At 41.6% G+C, this 14,470-nt stretch overlaps 1 long non-coding RNA gene across 1 annotated transcript in view; it reads left to right on the plus strand.

Annotated features, from left to right (window-relative positions):
• The first annotated feature begins 444 nt into the window (after positions 1-444).
• Positions 445-14,470, plus strand: part of LOC119870836 — a 28,519-nt gene continuing 14,493 nt past the window's right edge. Inside the window, exon 1 of the long non-coding RNA XR_005356394.1 lies at positions 445-562. This is a non-coding gene — a long non-coding RNA (uncharacterized LOC119870836). The remainder of the gene's footprint in view (positions 563-14,470) is intronic.

The raw sequence follows: 14,470 nt of genomic DNA on the forward strand, positions 1-14,470 counted from the left end.
GCTTAGTCTTAGTTTCTAAGACTATAACATGCTGGGAATAAGATACTTACTTCCTAAGGCTGTGGTGCGTATTAGCCAAGATCATCTATGCACACAGTACTGGGCTCCTTGTAAATTCTTAATAAATCTTACCTGTTCTTATCTTTCTATGAAGCAGAAGGAAGGGAGATTGCTTTGTGTGATGATCGGGGACATGGGGTGAGGCTGGTCTTGAAGGGTCCTCTGAGGGTGTGGGTTAATAGTACTGAGCACTTCAGTCCATGAGCATACTCAGCCTCTGCTTGCTTACCGAACTCGCTGCACAAGTCTGCAGGGAAGGGATTATTATGTCCTTCATAAAGATGAACAGACTGAGGTTTGGGGAAGTGATGCCAACCTGCCTAAGGTCATGTAGCTAATAAATATCAGAGTTTGGGCTTGAATTCAACTTTACCTGGCCTCAGAGTTAGACACTGCAGGCACAGGCAGTCTCAGGAGTGGGAAAGCCTCAGGCCATCCGGACTCTGGCTAGAAGAACCAGTGCCTATAATGGTGAAAGAGCAGACAAGGAGGAGAAGAAAAGGTAAGCTGGGCCAGGGGAGGTCTCCATTGCCAGGCCAGGGTATCTTGGACTTGTTGCCATACATATTAGAATGTCCTTTCAAGGTTATGAACAGGGAAGAAAGCTGACAACAGCTGTGGAAGAGGGGGCCTAGATTGTATTGTAGTCCATTTACAGCTGAAGATCTCAGCAGTGTCATATCCTGGCCATGCTTTCCCCCCTGTGCTCCGGAAATGCCCGGCTTTTGTCTTGTGTCCGCTGCTGCTGTTTGTAGGATTTTCAGCTCAAATTTCAGCATCTGGACGCTCTGCAAACAGCAGCCAGGCCCAGCTGCGGGGGGGTGGCGGGTGGGGGTGGGATGATGCCCATTAGAAAACTGTTAAAGAAGCTACTGCCTCCTCTTCGGAGGCCCAGAGCTGCAGAGTGCTGCTGGGCTAGGGGGTGCCTGTCCCAGAGGCTGCGTCCTTAGGTTCCAAGCAGCTCTCCCAGCAGGGCAGCTGCTCAGGAAGGCAACTTCACACAACTGTCTCACCCCCTCAGAGCTTTGATTCACGTTTGTAAAATCAGGAGAATACGGCACTGTCTTCCCTAACCGATCTGCCATGTCAAGCAAGCTCGTGTTTGTGAAAAATGCATAATCATTCTCCAAGCACTAGATTACCACCCTGACACTTTTTTCCTCCTGCCCCCCATCCCAAAGTGACCCCATTAAATTCAATAATGAAGTTCAATTCAAGAAACATATTTATGGCATCAATAGGCACTGGGCATGCAGAAGGGAATGAGAAAAGTCTGTCCTTAAATGTCTCCCTGGTTAATAGAGGAATTCCAGACATGAGCAAATATGGCGGTGGGCAGGCAGCTTGGACGTCATCTCAGATGACATCATTTGAGATTCCTCTCATTGTTCCTGGTATAGTGGCACTGCCCTGTGAGTGCTTTCTATATTCAAGGTACTGGCTAGTTTCCTTATCTTTGTTATTTTATTTAACCTTTAGAACAATCTTGTCTCAGAGATTTGAAAACCAAAGCTCATCAGGAGAAATGAACCCAAGGTCATCCAGGTACTAAATGGCATAGTCAAAATGCTAAGCATGGCTCCAGCCTAGAAACTTTTCTTCTGTCAACTAGCCTACCAATGAGCAAATACCCCCTCCTCTCACACCTCTTTCCTTCTCTCCATCCATGTGGCTGCTTTAATTCAGGTCTCTATCATTTCTCAGAGGTGATTTAAATACCAGCAACCCCCCCCCCCCCAAAAAAAAAACCAAATAAAAAAAACCAGCACCCTCATTTCCCTTGCCATTCTCTAGTCCATTCTTTCCATGACCACCAGAGTGAATCTTTTAAGCACAGATACAATCATGCCACTGCTGGTTAAAGCTCTAAATCCTCTAAATCACTTCCTTTGCCGAGAAGATAAGGCCTAAATACTTTGCTGTGGCATGCAAAACCCTTTGTGATCTTTCCTTGCAAACCATTTCAATGGTCCCCTGCACAGACCAGCCCAGCAAACAGGACCATGGGTATGGCGCCACTCGTCAAGTCTTCCTTAGGTCCATATGCTCGATTCCATTTTCCCCTTCCTCAATTTAGGAAAACCCTGCTCTTGCCTTAAAATTGAGGGTTTTCTCTACAGGAAGCCTCTCTGAGCCATCACATGCCCAATTAATCAACACAACCTTTGTAATGTCTACTATAATTGGCACATGATGTGATGAACACTGGGTGTTATATGCAACTGGTAAATTATTGAACACTACATCTGAAACTAATGATGTACTATAGGTTGGCTAATTAAATTTAAACTTAAAAAAATAATTATTACTTCTGTTATGAGGAAATTGACCTGATGAACAATGATATCAGGATGCCCCTGGCCTAAGGTGGGACAAGGGGAGGAACATGCATCTCTCTATGGTTGGCCATGGTCTTGGGGAACACATCATGGAAGAGGTGAAATCAGAGCTGCATTTCAAAGGAAGGACTGGATGCATTTAGGTCACCGTGCTCTGAATTCCCTGCTGTTGCCAAGGAGAATGTCAATATTGATGCCCGTCAAGTAGGAAGAAGACAAAGTCCCTTAAATAAGCAATGGTATCTTTTGTTCTTTCAGTTTGGGCTGGTGGCTAGTCTGGCAATGAGCCAGGTGTCCCTCAGCACATTGTCATCTTAAGAGATTGGGCATAAGTGACAAGTGTGGGTGACTTTGATATTTATTAAGGCTCTTTTCCTCCAGAAATATCAAGTTCTAGCCATCAGTGAGGGAGGGGACTGTGGACTGTGGATGTCTTCATTTTACAGGCTATGGACATCTTTTGTGGCCATTGGGAAACAAGAAACTAGCCTTTGAACTTTGCCTTGAGCAGCCCCAGAAATCGCATAAAACAACATTATCTGGGGGTTTTTACTCTGGGAAGTTAGAAACAAGTTTCTTGAACTCGGACTTAACTAGTCAGAAGCTGAGAAAACAAAGAAGTAGTTATTACCATCCCCATCATCATCATCACCATCACCATCTTCACCATCATCATCATCACTATCTTTACCATCATCACCATCATCATCATCACCATCACCATCTTCATCATCGTTTTTCATCTTCATCATCACCATCATCACACTTTTCTCTTTTCATAGCTTCTGTAAGATTATTGACAACCATCTCTTATTTAGTCCAATCTAACTTTAAGCATGCAACATAAGACCTTCCTCATTTCCAGGGAGACAATTCTCTATTTTTGCAGTTGAATTCCAGACCCATCTTACTGCAATACATCTTTTAATTTTGTTTCACTTTTAAAATTTCCATACATCTCCTACTCCAATCCTCAATCTTAGTCCAAATGAGCATTTCCTTTGTTGATTTATATGTATTTTAAATATGTATAGGTTGTAGTTGCATTTTCTGCCCACACCCCCCCCCCCCCCCATCTTTATAAGTCTTACTTTCTCTGTTAAGGTCAACTCCTCCAGGCTCTCCTTTTATTTACAGTGCTTCTGCCCCTTTTAGTATGTGTGTGGGTCTTGCTAGAAGGGTTATTAATCCCCTGCAGCTGAGGGTGGATTAAGCCATCTGTCATGGATCCTCACCTGAAAATAAAAATTTTAACAACAACCACTTACAACAGGCACAGTGCTAGCCAGGCACTAGGTAAGTCTCCTGACCTGAATTTGTTATCATATTCATTCTTGCAGCCCTAAACATTTGGTATTTCTATTTTCCCAACTTGAAGATGTGGGACCAAGTCTCAGAGGGGCAAAGTGACAGGTTGAAGGTCAGATAATTAGTGAGCAACAGAATCTGTCTGCCTCCAAAACCAAAGTTCAGTGTCCCAGACGACATTCTATATTGAGCTTTCATTGACATATGTTTTTATTTCTCCTTTTTAATAATAATACCATAAATAAAACAGAAAATAAGATCTGACAGATAAAAATAGTGGACACCCTGAAATTGTCCTCAGTCCTTAATTAGGGTCTCCCAGCAGGGGTGATACTCAATTTCCTTACTTAAATCCATTTGAATTCATTTCCAGGAGTTAAAATTTGACAAGAGGCTGTAAGAACACACTCCAGTGGAGTATGGGACTCAGCCGCCTAGCATGCCTGCCATGGTCTTATTTTGTTCCTCTCCTGTTTGCCTGGCATGATTTGTCCTTTATAAACCAGCCTCATCTGGGAATAGTGCGCATTTGTTAATTACCTTTACAGAGCCAGCAGATGGTGCAGAAAGCACTGTATTATCTGTGGACCCAAGCCAAAGAGAGAGAGAGAGAGAGAGAGAGAGAGAGATGAGAGAAGGAGGCATCTGTTTATTTGTTTAATTTCTTTGCAAGGAAATGGTGGGTATAAAAATAAAACTATTCGTCATTGGACATTTCAGAATGAGGAACACTTTGACTGTCGCATAATAATGTTTTAAAATAAAACTATCCTTCAATCCCCAAAGACTCTGCAAACTAAAGAAGTATTTGAAATCAGGAACTGGCCATGTTGGCTCAATGAGGGTCCATCAGCCAATGTTGGATGATGGCCAATTTACCTGCCAGAGGGAAACCACTCAGCGAGGTGGATCCCACACAGAGATTCTCACCATGTGCCCCTCACTCCTACGTCTTCTTCACCAGCCAGAGGCCAGATGAGTTTCAAATTAGCACAGGATAATGGCCTCAAGTTTGGCGGTAGGAGTCCTGTATATAAGTCTACACCCCTGTCCCTAGAAATAGAGAGTATTCCAGGTAGAAGGGCTCTCAAAACCACCTCGGCCAGACCACTTCATTTCAGTGTTTAAGACATTGAGACACAGAGTAAGAAAGGGCTTTACTCCAAGTCACTAAGCTTATTAGTGGCAGAGCCAGAATCGGAAGTGAGGTGACCGCATCTCTCAGTGGGTTATACATACTGCCAGGTGAGCAGAAGAGGATGAGGGCCAGGAACAGTCTGAGAACACTATATGGTTCCAGAAGCAAAGTCTGAGGAACTGTCTCCTGTGGAAGGTCCCATGCACATGGAGGTAGGCAGCACATAAGTGCTGGCTGTGGGACATGGGGCAAGAAAGGTCGTTTGGGGTTTGACTGTGAAGTGACCCTGTCATAAAGATGTGGCACCAACAGATGGTTGGGCCTGTGTGGTGGTCATGTGAAAACAGGCTAGTGGGGAACAATCCCGAGGCAAAGGTGCCACCAGGGAGAGAAATGAGAAGACTCGGCCTCCAGGTGGTGGTACCAGGGATAGAGAGCTTTTGTCTCTCCCATTTCACAGGAATATCTCTGCTCAAGGTCGCTCATGATCTTGAGATTGCCAAATTCAACAATCAGTTCTTGGACCTGACTCTTCCTGACACAGTTAACCACTGCCTTCTTCTTCAGATACTTTTCTTTTCTTAGACTCCATGACACTGCACTCTACTGTTTTTCCTCCTTCCTCAGAGGCCAGGCCTTCTTGGTTGTTTCTGCTTCCTCTGCTGTGTCTCTAAGTGGTGTTGATCACACAGCTCTCTCCTTGGTCTTTCCCAGGACTTTAAATATCATCCATGTACCAATTACTTCTAATTTTATCATTCTGGTACTGGTCGTTGCCTTCAAATTCACATGCATATATTCAGCTTACTATTTAAAAGCCAAATGGATCTCTGGAACATGGAATTAGGTACATGAGAACCCTCAGTTCGTTACACACTATGGGAGTCAGGCCACATAATGAAACCCCGTGATTACACAGGGCAGCTTCCCAGTGAGGATGGTGGCAGGGCTAGAACTTTTTGCACCCATTATTTGCTTTTCCCCTGTTCATTTCCCTGTCCTTCTCACCCTGAGGTAACATCTGTCCTAAATTTTGTATTTGTCATTTCCTTGTTTTGTTTTTCTTAACACAGTTTTATCATATATATATTTATGCCTGAAAGTATCATTTTTTTGGTTTCAGTTGTTACTGAATTATATTGAAAAGGTGTCATCTGTATGTGGTCTTCACTTGATGTTATGTTGCTAAGATCTATCTATATCATTCTATGTAAACTCATCTAATTATTTCCACAGCTGAAAAATATTCTGTTGCCCAAATATAGCACCAATTATTTATCTATTTTCCTGTCAATAAGCTTTTGAATTATTTCTCGATCGCCATTAAAATCAGCACCTTTATGAGCACTTTGTCATGGCTCCTGATACACATAAGAGATTTGTTTAAGGTTATACCTAGGAGTGAAAGTGCTCCTTCCCAAGATAGATGAATGCCAAAATTTACATCATAATACTAAATTATTTCTCCAATATGGTTCAAGTCACATTCCTATCAGCAGTATAGATGATTTTTTTTTTGCTTCACATCCACATCAATACTTGTTATTGTCAAACTTTGAAAATGTCATCAATTATATCAGTATAAAATCACATCTTATTAGGACCTTGATCTGCATTTTCCTGATTACCAAGGAGGTTGAGTAATGCTTCATAAGCTTATTAATTACATAACTTAATTAATTATTAATTAATTAAATTTAAAATATATGTATTTATCATTTTCAAATTTAAATTCAATTAGCTAACATATGGCACATCATTAGTTTCAGATGTAGTGTTCAATAATTTATCAATTGTGTATAACACCCAGTGCTCATGACATCATGTGCCCTCCTTGATTTTTAAAAATTTTTTAAAAAGATTTTGTTTATTTATTCATGAGAGACACAGAGAGAGGCAGAGCTATAGGCAGAGGGAGAAGCAGGTTCCCTCTAGGGAGCCTGATGGGGTACTCGATTCCAGGACCCCAGGATCACTACCTGAGCCAAAGGCAGAGGCTCAACCACTGAGCCATCCAGGTGCCCTATATGCCCTCTCATAATGCCCATCATTCAATTTATATTTTTTTACTTATAATATGTATTTCCATAAATTTTGCCTATTTTTTCCATTGGTTTGTTAATCATACAGTTATTGAATTGTAAAAGTTCTTTATACATTTTGACATTTTATATTTTGATACTATAATCCTTTGTTGGTTATATATAGCATGTATATATTACAGTTTACAGTTTGAATCTTCATTTTCTTTAATGTTTCTCTTTTTGATCAATAGAGTTTCTTAATTATATGTACTTTGTCAGTCTCTGACAAAGTAGTTAGAGCTTTTGTGTCTTAAAAAAAAAAAAAGAAAATCTTTCTCTACCCCAAATGGAGAAATATATTCCTCAACGTATTACATAAAAGTTTTTACTTTGGTACTTGGGTTCCTAATTCATCTAAAATTCACTTGTAGTATATGGTGTGAGGTAGTGATTCAGTTTAACATTTTTTTCCCTCCCAATATGATAACCGTTTTATCAATGCTACTAAGTAGCTTCTCACTGATTTCCTTACTGATCAGCCATGCTGTCCCCATCCTTATGTTATATTATATATGTGTGTGCCTTAATTTCTAGGATCTCTGTTCTTTTTCTGACTGGATACACTTTATCATTTTGTCCACCAACATTCTTTCCTTTTATTCCAGTAACAGATTTTCTTTTCTTTTTAGGGACTGCCCCTTCTCTACTTATCGGCCTCCTCATAAATGTGGACATATGATCCAGGTTGGCCAGTTAGCATTCTTCTAAACAAGATGGTTGGTTTGAAATTGGTCATATGAACATGATTAATTAAGAAACCAACACTAAAGAAAGCATAGCTGGACGAGAAGAGGGGTAACCATTTGATTATAGCCTTTGAGCACTTGGATCCAGCCATGCCTGAAGCAATTTAGCCTTTGAACTTTTCAATTAAATAAGCCAGTGAAGGCTCCTTATTGTTAAGTATGCTTAAGGAAGGTTTTTCTCTCTTGCAAATAACAAATGTGGCTGTGACACATCTACCTGCAGGTGAACCTAGGGGCTATCTATGGGCAGAGTCAATATTTTCCTGAAATAATCTATCTTCCTCTGCTCCCACCCAAAGACAAATCAGGAGACAGATTGAGTTTCCAAGTACCAAGGAACAGATATTTTCAAGTCCTTTTTAAAATGCAGAACCCATTTTTAAGGTAAAATTCAATGCAGAAATCCCACACAGAGCGTGCATAGAAGTGGAGTTGCCCTGGTGAGAAAGGAATGAGGGCTCACACAGATCTCCCCACACTGGCCCAAGGGCAGTTTCCACTTCCACAGTGTTTGGATGCTATATCTTATTGTGGAGAATTTCCTCAGCACCTCTCACCAGACCATTAAAAAATAAAAAGTGATTTTGGTTTCAGAGTGGATGACCTTAGCTGGTCAGCTTGGCAATAACATATAACAGGGCAGTGATCTCTGGAAGCCATTCTCAATCCATGAATGGCATCAGCACAGGGAGAATGCTGACTTTCCTGTTCCCTGTAGCATAAAGGGGGAGCAAGCAGAGAGGATTTTTGCTAGACCAAGAGTAATAGCAGAGTTGGGGGACTTGGGAGTAGCTGCATCTAATTTCACTGCCCCTTCACTCTGCCCCTACATTTATGACTCTTTCCTCTGGCCCCCATGGCCTCAGCATGTTAATGGTCTCCTAGCAGGAGACCAAATCAGTCTGCCTTTGCAATTCTGTTTGAACTCACATTTCCCAAGGGTAACCCACTTATCATCTGGGATCCCTCCACCCCTTGAAATCTTGGTAACTTGAATCACATCCCACAATTCCATGGCCAGTAGGGAGTCAGGTCCTCCCTGACATTTATTTATTTCTGAAGTACTTGAATTGTGCCAGGCTCCTCTGCCTTGGGAAAAACATAGAAGGCTTATGGGAAAATCTGAAGTGAAACAAACCTGAGAGGGAGAGAAAATAGGGTAAATGACAGAATAAAAATTCAAAATGACCTCGACAGACAAAGGCCACAGTAAAATCAACATCGTGAGATTGGTCAGGGTTAAATGCAAGACTCTCCATTTCAGGTTTTTTTCTTTGTTTGTTTGTTTTTTGTTTTTTTGTTTTTTTAATTAAAAGATGGAATGAATGAATATAGCTATGCTCAAAAATAAGAAATGGGAATCTTCTTGGACAGAGGAAGACAACACCACAGATGACTAGCCGCTGCCTAGTGGAGAGCTCCTGCAGGGAGTGACTCCATTCCAGGACACAGGCAGGGCAAAAGGAAAGTCCTATATTTTGATTGGGAATAAAGCATCTATAGGACTCAAGTTCTAGTTTAGCTATAGATCATGCTTTCCATCATCTGTAGGTAAAAGTCAAAATTACCCTGGCATAGCATGTGAGCTTTTTATGACTTTTTTCTATTTACATTCTTAATTCCTTACTTGCCTTTTGTGTGAATAAACCAAACTTGCAACAAAGCTACTATTTAGAAAGCTAACCAAATAGGTAACATCACTACGAGTTTAAGTTCTAGATCAAAGGAAGTGATAAGCCTACATTGTTCTGCATTGTTCTGCATTGATTAAACCCTATCTCGAATTCATTCGCTGTCTAGTTCAGGGCCTTACATTTCCAAAGAGAGAATGACAAAGTGAAAAAATAATCCAGCATGGGGGGGCTCACAAATGAAGAAGTGTTCCTTGTGACACCTAGACACATTTTACTCAGAAAAATCTTTAAGCTCCTTTGATTGTTATTTTCAAATGTTTAAAATTTAAGGATAAATGTGGATGATTCTCAGACTCATTTCAGAAGAAAAACTTATGGCCAATGGGTGAACCTTGCAGGTGGTGAGCATAGCTCTGTGTAAGCACTAATCCTCGAAGGAGTTGATTGTTGGGAGTTATGGCTGGCTTTCTGGACCTAGAAGTGTCCACCTATAGAAACATGTGAAAGACATGACCCTCTGCATGGAAGTCTAAGTTATTTGAAATATAGCCTTCTCTTAGAGACCATCTAGAATTTCTTAGAAATACCCAGAAGTTCTGGGTAAGATCAGAGGTTGTCAGGAAAGGGAAATAAGAGACAGAAGGATATAAAAAAGATGATATTAACATTAGATAAAAATCTGAAATCTGTTCAGTGGGCTTTCTAGGAACCTCTATTTCCTTTCTTAACTAGTGATATATTCTCCTCATCATCCATGCTCCCTCTTTGTCTTTGTACAACTTTCAAAATACACCTTCAATCAGGGGTTAACACTAACAGGTAAATGACTTCTAAGTATCCAGTCTTCTCTTCCTACAGCCCTTATTTACTAGTAAATGACAAAATATGAAACTAGCTAATGGACTGTGGAGTCAAATCATTAGCCAGGTGTGGAGGGGAAGATTAAGGGTTACGTTTGGGAGTAAATAAGCCCAAGGGTTAATGACAAATAGCAGAAATGGGTTTTCCCTTCAGCACACAATGAGCTCACAGAATTGAGGATCAACAACTGAGCCACAAGAGAGACAGGGAGCAGAGTAGCTCCAGGGGCCTGGGAAGTAAGAGCTGGTGAGCCTTTCTCCCATGGCTACTGCCAGAGCTTGACTCTAACCATCACCCATCCCTGCCATATAACACTCAGCATTGGTAGAGAGAAAATGATGATCTAGCTTGGGTCACATGGCTACCCTGAGTTACCAGGTGTAGAGAGAGGCATAAAAGTAAGACAACCAGATGTAGGAGAAGGTATAAAAGAAGAACAGAGAGCCTTGCAAGGATCTGAAAGCACATCACACAAGTAAAGTCTTGAAAGACTCCTTGTACCACCAGTGAATCCGGTCCTGTCACCACTATGCTAACAACCCTTGAGTGCCTCCTGGCTTCCACAGGTGAAATCCAAGTTCCATAGCAAGTATCCACATCCCATGGACCCTTACCCTTGACCACTTCACTGTCCAAGCGACCGCCATATAGCCCCTCTGACACCCCAGCTGCTGAGCACCAGTGGCATTCAGGGGTCCCAGTGCTTCCTCTCTGTGCAGGACCCTCCCCACCCTTGCTGGCTTTCGGACTTGTACTTGTGTTCATAGATGATGGGGCAGAGGCAACTGCATCCACAAAACCCCTGGTTTTTTTGTTTGTTTGTTTGTTTTGTTTTTTAATTTTTATTTATTTATGATAGTCACAGAGAGAGACATAGGCAGAGGGAGAAGCAGGCTCCATGCACCGGGAGCCCGACGTGGGATTCGATCCCGGGTCTCCAGGATCGCACCCTGGGCCAAAGGCAGGAGACAAACCGCTGCGCCACCCAGGGATCCCCACAAAACCCCTGTTAAAGTCAATATTTTAACTGATTCCACTTTTATTTTTGAAATTTGCAGTTGTACTGATTGAATGTTTCCTGAGATCCACTTCACGTCTCTGGGGGCATGAGGCAAGACACAAACAAATATGGCTTTTTGGAACATCAGAGCTGGGGCAGAAATCAGGGTGATGTGAAGAACCACAATCTTTCCTTCCTTCTCCCTCCACTTCCAGGTCTGAGTTTGAACAGATTCATGGTGCCTGGTACATAGTAAGTGCCTGATAAATAATGCCTGGTGGTAGACCAAGGGGCCCAGGCTTTTAGTCCTCGCGACCAACAACCTGGGCCAGACCCTGAAGTTTACACAGTTTGGCAGCCTGTCTGGGAAAAAAGAATACAAATTTTGCAATTTTTGCAGAAACAGAACATGAGGAATACCTTGTAAGGGGTTCATGCAAGAGAGCAGCTGAGGCAGAAGTTTCTTATTTTCACGGTAATTTCTCCTCTGTCCATAACCAACCAGATGGGTGACATTCATACCATCTAACAGGAAATAACTAATTAAGGGGAAGAGTTAACCTTTACTAAGTCTACCCCATGTGCCAGCATCTGATTTCAACCTCACATCTCTGGGAAGGAGGGTGTGTTAGGTTCCTGTGGCTGCCACAACAAATGACCACCAACTTGTGACTTAGAGCAACAGAAATTAATTTTTTTCACAGTGCTAGAGGCCAGAGATCTGAAATCAAGGTGTTGGTAGGGGCAACTGAATCTGTCCCATACCCTGTCCAGCTTTTGGTGGCTAGACACCAATCTCTGCCTGTCTTCACATCCACCCTCCCGTGTCTATCTCTTACAAGAACACTTGAAATCAGACTTAGAGCTTACCTGCAGGATCCCAGATGGTCTCATTTCAAGATCCTTAACTTAATTACACTTGCAAAGTCCCTTTTTCTAAATAATATTACATTTACAGATTCCAAGGATTGAGATGAAGACATGGAATATCTTTTGGAGGGCCACCGTTCAACCAACTACAGAGCAACTATTATCTTCATTTTGCTGAGGTTCAGAGAGATTAAGACATTTCCCAAGATCACACAGCCAGGAAGTAGTGGAGCCAGGATTTATTTATTTTTTTAAAGATTTTATTTATTTATTCATGAGAGACACACATAGAGAGAGGTAGAGACACAGGCAGAGAGAGAAGCAGGCTCCATGCAGGGAGCCCGATGTGGGACTCGATCCCGGGACTCCAGGAACACACCCTGGGCCAAAGGTAGGCACTGAGCCACCCAGGTGTCCAGAGCCAGGATTTAAAACTAGGCAGACTGCCTCAGCTTAGGGTCTTAACTACTATTTTATATGGCAACTAAAAATTGTAAACCAATGGCCAGATCAAGAAGACTTCAAATGAATAAACAGTTTTATAAAATTAGTTGCCTAGATTTTTAAAATTCAGAATATTTTATAGAAAATTGTGGATTTCCAGCTATAAAACAATAACAATCAAAAGACACTACAACTCCAAGATAGGATATCTTCATGGCAACAATTGCTCAGTGCCTAAGGGGTGGCAGGTCCTTTCAGATGGGACATGAATGTTTCACTTAGTACTTCCCAGTCCCCACCATGCCCTCTTGTATTCCCACAGTTTCCACTCATTTACCTTACTTGCCGGGAACATGAGAATGATTGAATTTAGGTTCTCTGCATAAATAGGGGGTTGTAGAATTGTATTCTAGATCCTGTAGAACTTCAAGACCTCTTCCAGGAAGTCTTACTTAATTTATATCCTCTCAGAGGCTTCCATGAGCCTCTGTCCTCTGTACATTCACATCCCTTTATAAGCCATGTCAATCTCCTTGACTTTGACCTTGAGCTATGTGTAATATCAATCATACTCTTGTCCCTAAGAACTGATGGCTTCCAGTTTTAGTGGCTACCTTTTTTTTTTTTTTTTTTTTTTTACTGCAGGTCTGATTTCTGTGGACTGTGCTTGGGCTACACTGGTCTCCTCTTGGTTCCACAAATGCCACATGGGCTCCCATAACAGGCCTTGTCACCTTCTGCTCCTTGTGCTCTGGTGGCACTTCCATGTGTCTTTTATACCTCCTGCTTGCATTTGAATCTCAGTTTAAATCCCATATCTTACCCTGATTCAGCCAAAGAAAATATAAGAAGACATGATTGAGAAAATAAGTGTAAATCTGTCATCTTGGTACTAAGTGACATTAAGAAACACTCAACTTTAAGGTGTATTAATAATACGATGACTTTGTTTTTGCTGTTTTAGTCCTTTTTTGTTAGAAATGCTGAAGTGTTTATGGGGGAAATGACGTGATGTCTTGGATTTGCTGCAAAATACTCCAACAACAGCAAAAAGTCTAGGAAGCAGAAGTGAGGTAAAAGAAAGGAGATTGCCAAAATGTTGATAACTATGGATGCTGGGTGATGGGTATATGGGAATTCATTATTTTGCGTGTGCTTAAAAATTTCCATGATAAAAAGAGGTGTGTTTGTGTGTGCATGTGTAAACATTTTCCAAGAGGCCTCTTGATGCTCAACCTAAAGTAGTTACATTGCCATTTGCTGCAACAAAATCCTCTTTTCGTTCTCCTGAACCGCCCTCTTCCTCTTTATTGTTCTTTTACCTGATTGGACTTGGTGTGTGTGAACATGTGTGTGCATTTTATCATCTTATTGTATCTTCTCCTCATACCTGCCCTCCCAGAATATAAGGGATGGCTCCTCCAAATATAATTTGTATGGTGCAAGCAAAGGGATGTTTTTATCTTCTGTTCACTGGTACATCTCTAAATGCCCCTAAAGCACCAGCTAGCATGTGGTAGGTGCTTAATAATTATTGAGTCAATGAATCCATACTTGAAGCCCCCAGAGACCATGTCCACTTACCTGTGCATCAATGTGGCTCCTATTGTGACATGATTGTTCAGGAACTGATGGCTAAGTAAATGTTCATGTTGCCCCACCGACAACAGACTTGTCTTAATCTCTGGCACTTTCTTGGGCTTGTATTTGAGAGCAACTCAGGCACTATGCTGGCAATATTGGAGAGTAGAGAGCAGTTTCTTAAGAGACTGCTTTAGGAATTCTGGAAGTAGTTCTAAACTATTTTTCTTACATGTTTTTCAATGCCTGTTAAATTGTTGCTATAAAATAACACACATTTAGATGCCATCCAGATTAAACTTTAACTCCACTCAGGCCACCAGTGAGTTACTTTGGGGTGCCAGATTATCTCACTTTGGGGAAGGCCTTATAGTAAAGCTTTCCTGGTGTTTTGATGTGTGTATC

The sequence above is a fragment of the Canis lupus genome, chromosome 3, assembly GCF_011100685.1.
Source record: "Canis lupus familiaris isolate Mischka breed German Shepherd chromosome 3, alternate assembly UU_Cfam_GSD_1.0, whole genome shotgun sequence".
Classification (NCBI taxonomy): Eukaryota; Metazoa; Chordata; class Mammalia; order Carnivora; family Canidae; genus Canis; species Canis lupus.